The sequence below is a fragment of the Mesocricetus auratus genome, unplaced genomic scaffold (assembly GCF_017639785.1).
Source record: "Mesocricetus auratus isolate SY011 unplaced genomic scaffold, BCM_Maur_2.0 Super-Scaffold_100006, whole genome shotgun sequence".
Lineage (NCBI taxonomy): Eukaryota > Metazoa > Chordata > Mammalia > Rodentia > Cricetidae > Mesocricetus > Mesocricetus auratus.
In genome coordinates, this window is record NW_024429190.1 from 66,383,481 (window position 1) to 66,393,571 (window position 10,091).

At 38.7% G+C, this 10,091-nt stretch overlaps 1 long non-coding RNA gene across 1 annotated transcript; it reads right to left on the minus strand.

Annotated features, from left to right (window-relative positions):
* Nucleotides 1-461: 461 nt before the first annotated feature.
* On the minus strand, nt 462-9,422 carry LOC110340544. Its single transcript, XR_002382334.2, has 4 exons — nt 9,367-9,422; nt 4,811-4,856; nt 2,435-2,583; nt 462-677 (listed from the first exon to the last, which is right to left on the minus strand). It is a non-coding gene; the product is annotated as an uncharacterized LOC110340544 (long non-coding RNA).
* Nucleotides 9,423-10,091: the final 669 nt, after the last annotated feature.

Below are 10,091 nucleotides of genomic sequence, written 5' to 3' on the forward strand. Positions count from 1 at the left end.
CCACTAAAGAGTTCCATCCAAGAATGGCTGATCTGCAAAAACCTGCACAACTGAAGAGTTGAAGTCACAATATCAATGTCTTATTAGAAGTTATGTCACTTAAAATTCCTATGAAGTGAGTTATAGAAAGATGGACTACTGAAGAGTCCCACCAGTTTCCTACGTATGTACTGTCAGGGAGGAGAGTTCTGAGTGGATCTCATGGAGGCTTGTGAACCCCATGACTCCTGAGAGAGCCATGAGCCTTGTGAGCCTCCCCACTCAGTCTAGGAGGGAATGTTAAGAGATCTGATAGCATTCATGTGAGCGATCACAGTTGCTTTGAGTGAAAGTGGCTATGATCATCTCCAACCTGGAGGAAACAGACAAAAGGACCACTGTACATTCCATATGGCTTTCAGGCTTGCTGTGACTGTTATAACTTCTACAAGCAGGTGTCGAGAAAGGAAGCTGAGATTAACCACTCTTCACATGGACTTTATTGAGTTGCAGCATCGTGGTCTGAAATCGGGGAATGGGCTTTTAGGTATGGGGAAGAGCATTAGGAGATAGCTGCAGTGGACACTGTGACACATGTCCTGAAGGGAGATAGCCTTCAGTTTCTAGAATCTCAGGAGAAATGTAACATCATTCCACAGGTAGCACGATGGGCCCTGAAGAGAGACAGTTCTTCAGTTCTGAGGAAACAAAAGGATATTTCTTGTTCTTACAATTTTGGGGGAGAGAAAGTTACATCCACATTACATGGCCTGCTCAACTTAATTTGCATGCTAGGAAATCACTGGGTTTACTTTAAGGTTGTTTTAGGTCTTCCCAACAGGCACAGCTAGTCAATTTCAAGGGGCAAGGAGAAATGACCGACAGTTGCAAGGCCACAACATGCTTGCTTGTCAACCCTCTTTCTAGAGAAGAAGAGACTGGGTTGGCAAGCTGGGGGAGGGGGTGGGGGTTGGGAGGGTGGAAGTGGCCTGATTTGGAGAAAAATGAATGGCAGGTAGAGGATCTGTGATCTAATAATCCAGCTCCTCTCTGTCTACACTCCCTACCCTTCTCTAACTCTTGCTGGATTCTGTTCTAGCCATGCCTATATCCATATTCCTCCATGTGGCTGTTTTTCTTCATTCTGACTAACACCTGAGAAAGACAATGTCATGAAGGGAAGATTTAGTCTGGTCCATTGTTTCTGAGATCTCAGCCCACAGCTAGGAAAATTACTATTTGCTTGTCTTGTGAGGAAATACATCATGGCAGAAGGAAATATTGCATCAGAGCTGTTGGCTTTCATGACAGCAATGAAGCAGAGGAGAAACCCAGGAAGGGCAGGAAAAGATCTCTCCCCAATAACGTAAGCCCCCTCATCTTGGCACAGTCTCCAAAGGCTTCTATCATTTCCCCAAATAGGTCCATAATCTTTAGTGCATGAATGCTGGAGGGACATTTCATAGTCAACTTATAACAAGCCGCCCCCAAACCCTTCCCTGAAGCTAACACTGTGGCATTTTCTTGTTAGGACCCTGGCTGTAAACCCCTTTCCTTTTACTGCCTCAACCTAACACAAATGAGGCCCCCATTCTACTCAAAACTTCCCCATCTGCCTTTAGAGTTATTATCATATATAAAACATCATTTTAATTTTTCAGTTTTGTGCATTCCTAATATTCTGCCTCTTACTCCGGTCTGCCACACTAGTTTCCCCTTCCTTGGACATTCTGAGCTTATTCATTGCTTCGGATTGGGTATTGCCTGTGTCCTCAGGCTTAAAACAGCCTTCCTCTAGACATTGGTACATGGTTGCCTCCTCCTTATCCATGCTTTGCCTCAATTTTCACTTCATTGTCAGGAATTTCAAGTCAAACTACCTAACTCACCATCCTGAAACTCTTTATCTCATTAACTCCTTTTTACTTTCAGATTGCAGTTGCTACTACCGGAAGTAATTTAATGGGTTTCTATTTCTTTATTGTCTGCCTCTTTCCACTAACATGAAAGCAATTGTTTGCTTAGTTCACTACTGAATCTCTAGTATTAAGTGTATGTTTAGAACACTATATAGCCTCAATAAATGTTTATTGAGAGACTAGTTACATGAAGTAATGGTTAATTTGGTGAAAGTCTCAATAGCAAATGAGGCTGAAGAAAACAAAATTCCTAATCTTCAGAAGGTTACCTGAGAATATAAGTTTATTCTTAGAAAATGTGTTTATTCTGTCTATAGTCCTAGATGAGGGGAAAGCCCTACTGATACTAATGTGAGCAAGTCGCATTTAGAAGAACGAAAAGGGGGAATAGACCAGAATGAGCTGACAATATAGAGATTACAATGAGAAAAATGAAGATCATGGGCTCAGTATCTCTATTAGTTTTAATTTTTAAATCTTATTATATGGGTATGAATGTTTTGACTACATGTAATATCTGTGTATCATGTGTGTACCTGGTGCCCAAAGAAGTCTGAAGAACAATTCAGGTGAAACTGGAGTTATGGATGGTTGTGAGCCACAATGTGGGAGCTGGAATCCAACCCTGGTCCTCTGCAACAAGTGTTCTAAACTGCTGAGTCATCTCTTCAGCTCCAAGATTGCTCTATTTTAAAGGAAAGAAAAAAATTAAGTCTATATGAGACCATCCATGCAATGTCTTAACAAAGGTCAAGAAGAGCAGGAGACACAGAAACAATCTGTTGGGAAATGAATGATTCAGCAAAAGTCATGGAGCATAAAGACACTATGATACCTGTAGAAGCTATTAGATGTACTAAACATAGTCCTGTGATTCTCTTCTTCTCTAGTTCTGTGCCATTCCTAGGTAAATACCTGTTCAGTCATCTGGTCAACCACAGCAATCTCTCATCATCTAGGCATCAGAGAATCCCCAATATTTTTTTAGCCTGGTCTGTCAGTGAGTGCATGTTCTTTCTAGCCAAGTGAATTATTACAGAAAGACTCCTTTCCTCTTAAGATGCTGTTCCTTTGTTTACAGATCAACAGTCTCTACACATTTGGAGGAGGATTATGATGTTTGTGAAGAAGATGCTGGCTGGGAGACCTCTCCAATCAATTTGAAGCTCAGTCCCTGACCCCATAGCTGCAAAACCTGGAAATTCTCGCAGACCAAAAGCATACAGACTCCTGTCTCCATAATGTCTTTTAGCAATAGAGTGGTATGTTGATTTTTTAGGTCATTGCTTACTTATCCAGAGCCTGGTAAGCCACTACACAATCCTAAAATTACCTCAATGGGCAATGGGTTAAAAATTAATTAATATTTCAGTGAAAATCTTAGCTTCAGATCCTCATCCCAGATGAATTGGCCCGTCTCTGAGGATCTTACATATTCCCATAGGCCAAAGAATAGTCTTTAAGTCTGTTCAGTGGATGTGAGGAAGAGCCATGTCAGAGCTATGGCACCCAATTATGCTCTCTCCATAGGAAATCTGGCAAGATTAGTTTTAAAAATTTAGATAATTAAGCTGTTTTCAGGGAACTCTTCCAGAATATTGCTGTCTAAAGGAACATTCTTTGATGTCAAAGATGTTCTTTATCTGTGTTGTTCAATACTGGGATCACTTGTTACATGTGATAGTTAAACACTTAAAACAGTTTAGTGAAGAACTAAATTTTATACATTCAAATTTAAATAATTTAATTAACCTATGTTTTTCTTTCTGAGAATTGAATGTCAAGCATTGTACAGGCTGAGCATGTAGTCTGCCTCTCAGCAGATCTAATACTTTAATTTTACATGGAAGTAATCCAATGTAGTTAGTCCTTGCCATATTTAACATCAGAGATCTGGGACTTGCTTACCAATGCTCAAATACAGATGAAAAGTTTTAAACTTCAATTTTCCTGTGAGATATGATCAAATGGAAGAGCGAAAAGGCTCAGACTTACATTGGAAGGGCACCCCACATAAATATAAGTTTTCTTTAGACACCAAACTGTGAATGACATTATTTGGTCTATTCGTTCTACAAATGGCAGTCAACAGACCTGATTAATATATTTTTAATGCTAGCCGTCAATCCAGAGTGGCTACAGAAGCTGCCAGTATATTTCATTTTGGTTTGACACTGGTAGTTCCTTCTCCACTGAAGCTCATGTCAATCTTTCCCCAATACTCAGCCCTGTTGAACAGAGAACTTTCTGGCAAACCCAAGTGCTTCCTTTCTGACATGCAAAAATCCTTCCACTAAAGTGCAAAGTTACTTTACATTGGACAAGGAGTTGTATCAACAATTCTAAAGCTTTAGATAGCTCTACTTTTTTCATTACATCATGAAGTTTTAAAATGCTTAGTCTCTGGATTTTTTCCAATGTGAATGAGCTCTGCTTTGTTATCTGTACAGCATCCCTTTAGAGTACTCTAAGTAAGGTGCCAAGAAGAGATATACATTTAAAGATCCCTTTAGAAGATGTCTGTCACAGGAATTATAAAGGGGTCTATGGAAGGCTATGAGAACCAGCTAATCACTATGCAAGACTAACTTAAATGATTCACAGAGCAGAACTTAGGTACATTCTCTCTCTCTCTCTCTCTCTCTCTCTCTCTCTCTCTCTCTCTCTCTCTCTCTCTCTGTCTCTCTCTCAAAATCATTGTGGAATTGAGAGGATAAGACCCCGCATCTCTCCAAAATGTGTCTGCCCCTGTGTCAACTGCTATCTCATCCATATTTCTATAGGAGAGACAGGCTAGGCAGTACATGCTTTCTATCTCTGAGCTTTATTCCAAACCACAATTATTGAATTTAAACTAGAAAGGTAAGTTAGTGAATGCTATATTGGACAGCACAAATGTAGTATCTACTTACCAACACTTTGACCCAGATGCAGCATTTTGTACTTCACTGATGTATACTGCAGATAAAGGAAACACATCTTGCTCAGTCACCAAACTCTTTTCTAAACTGAAGTTCTAGACAGTTACTTTCTTTGTAGTAGTTGTAGGCCAAACATTTATTTTTAATTTTTGGTTAAAGTTTGTATGTAAATTAATCTACAGAGGGTTTAGAGTATCATATTTAAAATAGACCTTGAGGCACACTGAATATTAACATAAAATGTAAATGGACTGAACAGAAGTGAATACAAGCACACATCCTCCAGGTATGTTTTCTATGTCTCCCATATCTTTATGATGAATAGAGAAAAGAAAAAGAGTTAAATGACAGATTAAAAGATAGCTCGAGAAAAAATACAATTCTGGGTGTTACTGTGGAGGTCTGAATGAGAACATCCCCTAGAAACTCATATAATGGGACAATTGTTCCCCAGTTAGTGGTGCTGTTTGGGGAGGAGATATGGCCCTACTGAAAGAAATACATTCCTGGGGAGGGCTTTGAGACCTTGGTCCATTTTCCAGTTGGTTCTTTCTGCTTCATGATTGAGGTTGAAGATGTGATCTCTCAACTTCCTGCTTCCACTCCCTGCTGCCACGTCTCCCCCACCATTATACACTCTTCATTTGGAACCATAGCTTTTATAAACTATTTTGCCTTGGTCATAGAGTTTTATCACAACAACAGGAAAGTAGCTGACACAGTCACCCAGGACACTGCCTTCTGTATCATAGACTCACTCCTACTTACTCTCTTAATGTTAAGTTCAATTCATTTATACCAAAAGTTTATCCTGTTTTGAAAGTTAAGATAGAAACCATCTTGCTACCTTTATGTTCTTTTGCAGTTAAACTGTAAAATTTACCAGTACATATGGATCATGCAAGGTCTTGCCAACGAGAGCTATATTAGTAAGGCTTGAGGAAGAAAAAAAATGAACAAAAATAATTCTTGTAATCCACTTATATCCAGTTCTAGATATTTATTCCCAACACACGCCAAAAGAAATATATTTTTCTTTTACTTTGTTAGCTATTGACATCGAATCTGACATCTGAGTTGACTTCCTGCTGCTAAATCCACAATGTGGAGGTCATCTATTTAGCTTTCTAGGCACCACCATAAGGCAAGAATCTTTTTTTCCAAGTATATACTCCACCCAAGTTGGGAAGAGTGTATGTTTCCCTGAGGTATTTATGCTGTTGTCTCAAATTTATCAATCATGTCAAGTTGTTCATGTTCTGGAACTGTATAAGGGAGAGAGAGACAGATGCTTAGGGGTAGAAAAATCAATTAAAAGAATAATCAGTGGTTGGGAATATGCATGAAAGACAAAATACTAAAATAACACATCTCTGGGAGCACATAGGCTCAGACTGAGAAGGAGGAAAATTATTCTCTAGGTTCAGAATGTGCCCCAAAAGTATTTCCAAAATTCCAACTTCAACTAACAATTGTGTTTATATGCCTCCTTCTTTTTGATTTTTTTTCTAATCTGGGAATTGAACCCAAGTCCTCCAGGCTTCTTTTATATACTATGCTCTCATGCTCCCACACGTGCACACACATGTTCACACAATGACTCATTACTGGACTTAATGTTTTGAACGCTCTTTTTCTCATTTCTGCTTTCTTTAATTCACTTGAGTCTAAGAGGCCAAAATCACTGTAATCCTGACTTTTGAACTTGAGGAGATTATGTGAAGTGGCCCATAAACTCATTCTAAGAAAAGATTACTCAGGGCATTTCTTTATTACTGTGGAATTAAATCCTCCTTCTCAATACACTTTTATATTATCTTTCTTAGATCAAAAACTCAACCTGCACCTCATAGATTTTAAGAATTTCCATCGTGGAATTTCCATACACTAAAAATGGACTTAGGCATTGGAATCAATACAGCTATATTCCCATCTGAGCTCTTTGACTTGTGTTTACCCTAAGTTGTCTACACAGTATAATGTTTGACACAATAAACAGTCAATAAGTAAAAAGTATTGTTATTATTATTATTTTTATTCAGCTTTCTGTTATGAGCATCTTTCATAATAGTTATCATTGAGCAATTGTCCAAGAAGTATTTACTAAATGAATTCCTAGGACATATCTAGTTGCCTTGGTCCTTCTATGCCATAAAGTAGTACACCTTACTATAATAAATATCACTATAGGATGTACTTCAAAAAATGCCAGAGTCATGTTCTTATATGGTCAGAAAAAATTGTTCAAAGGCAAGATGCTGCTAGCCACTTAGTAGGATATCTATAACATTCACATTTATTCAGACATTTTTTTCTAGGATAAATTAAAATATTGTCACTCAGTGAACATACTTGCTAAGCTATTCATCACAGAGACAACAGCATTTGTTTGTAGAAGAATCTAAAACTTACTGCAACCATCAGAGTCAGAAGTCAAATAATTGAGCTGAGACCTGACTATAACCATTTATTCTTTCTTTATAACAAATATAGGTAGATGGCAGTGTTTTGAGATTAACTTCCATTATTTCATAGGTTGTAGATAATTCTCACCAAACCTTTCATTTTTGTGAGTCACCGGAGTTTTTCGCATTCAGAAACACTGGTTAAACAAGTATTTGCTTCATTCCTGTAATGTTCTCGACCACATGCTTTCCCTCATGCCTTCTTGGACAGATAGAATCTTAAGAGGATGTTGGCTTGCCAAATAATTGAGATTCTTTTCAGTAATATAGAACCCAAATCAAAAACATTCTTGGAGAATAGCACATTTACAAATGTTATTGCTTATACAGATGTGTGCTGGAATGGAATAGAATGTTAGGTATGATAATAACAAATTATAGAAATATGAGGCTGCCTTCAGGCACATGAATATATACATGAGGAAAGATAATATTTGCTTGGAGTTATTACCAAGGATGTGGAATCTTTGAAAAAATATTTGGGACAGAGCAGTCCAAGTTAAAGTCAAGGAAGCTAGCCAATAAGTATTTCTTGAACGTGAATTTTGTGCTGTCCGCAGGTCTAGGTACAGAGAACACAGCTGGGAGTGGAATCGTACCAGTCTATGCTTACAACCAATCAAAAAAGATGAACAACATTTCAGTAGTCCATACAGCTCTGAAGAAGTGTAGAATCTTAGGGAATTTATAGTAAATATAAGTGGGAAGTAAGAAGAGGCTTGGGAGGTTAAGGAAGGGCTCTCTTTGAGGAAATATACAGCCAAACATAAGGATAACTTGGCTAGAAGAAGAGAAAGAAGCTGGTCTATCACAAAAAAAAAAACAAAAAACAAATGCTGTGGACAGAGATCCATGCAGAGAGTTGAGATGTTCAATGAATTGACTTTCTAGGGCTGTCGGGACTGTTTCCCAAACTAGATGGATAAAGCAATGGACATGTATTTTTCTCAGGACTCTGGGAGCTTGAATTTCAAGATGAAAGCACCTGAAAAGTTGGTTCCTTGTGAGACTGAGAAAGAATTTGTTCCCTCCCCTCCTTAGCTCCTGGTGATTTGTTGGCAGTCCTTGCTGCTCTTCAGATTGTGGAAGCCTTTACTATAATCTCTGCCAATGTCTTTACCTGTCATTCTCCCTGGGTGTCTATGCCCAATTTTCCCCTTTTTAAAGGACAATGGTCCTTTTTGCTTAGGAACTCATCATATTTTACAGAAGCTCCATCTTATCTAATGATACTTACAATGACTTTCTCCAAATAAGGTCACATTCTGAGGAGACGAGACTTTAACATAACCCCCACACACACCTTTGCAAGAGAGGTGGACATAGTTCAACTCACAATACCAAGTACAACCAGTTTGGACAGAGCACTGAGAGAGCATAGCATAAAGGTAATTAGGATCTAAGTCTGTCACACTTTTCTAGATAAACTTAGGAGTTTGGACTTTGTTCTATGGCCGTGGTAAACTACTGATAGATTTCAAGCAAAGAACGGAAAGCAATCAGCTTTGTGCTTGTGATGATTTCTTTGACTCAGTGTAGAAGATGAACACACTGCATGGTTTCCCACCATTTTCTTTTTAACATTTCCTTAGTACTTTATATATTGCTTCTCTCTATCCCAAGGTCATAAAGATCCATTTCCCTTGCCTTTGGGATATCCAAACCTCTTCCATGAATAACACATACTCCGAGAAACCTTATGTTTCCAAGCCTGTTATACATGTGATTTTTTTTCTTCAGTCACCAACAGACACCAAACTATAAAACCACACAAAGAATTCAGCTTAGTCCAAAAGCTCTATCTTGATTTCTGTGTGTCATCCAGAATTTTATCAAGGTTCAAATGTACTGAGCTTGGTGTCTCACCTGTAATCCCAGCATTCAGAGTTAGGAGGAAAGACTGAGGCAGGAGAATTATCTCAGGTTTGAGGCAGGTTGGGCTATATATCGAGTTACAAGGCTGCCTTGGCTAGAGAAAGAGAAAAAGGGAGGGACGGGAAGGAAAAGCAGGAGAGAGAAAGAGACAAGAAGAAAGATCTTATCTCAAAAAGATAATTAAAATAAAATGATTAAAGAAATGACCTTGTTCATAAGAGGTTTACTGTGGCTGGAGAGATGGCTCAAAGGTTAAGAGCACTGACTGCTCTTATAGAATAGTATTTTAACTGGGTAAAGATGTGTTACATTTGTTTAAGCTGCAGACTATTACTTTAACTGTGTAAAGGTGTGTTACTTTTGCTTATGCTGCATTTATTTAACATTGTAAGGATGTGTGTTTAATCGTGTAAAGATGTGTTGCATCTGTTTCACCTTGCCTGCCTAAGGCACCTGAGGGCTTGAATGGCACCTATGGCTTGAATGGCCAATAACTAGGCAGAAGTGGGAGAGTTGAGGCTGGCCGGCAGAGAGAATAAATAGGAGAACTCTAGGGACTGGAGGAACTCTAGGCACCTGAGGGCTTTAATGGCACCTATGGCTTGAATGGCCAATAACTAGGCAGAAGTGGGAGAGTTGAGGCTGGCCGGCAGAGAGAATAAATAGGAGAACTCTAGGGACTGGAGGAAGAAGGAGAGAAGAAGAGAGGAGAGAATGAGGGAGACATCCAGAGATAGTCAGACATAGAGAAGCAGTGAAAGAAGATACACAGAAGAAAAAATAAGAAGCCTCAAGGTAATAGGTAGATAAAAAGAAACAGGCTAATTTAAGTTAAAAGAGCTAGCTAGACATGAGCCTAAGCTAAGCTGAGCATTCAAAACTAATAATAAGTCTCCATGTCATGATTTGGGAGCTGGTTGGTGGCCTAAAAG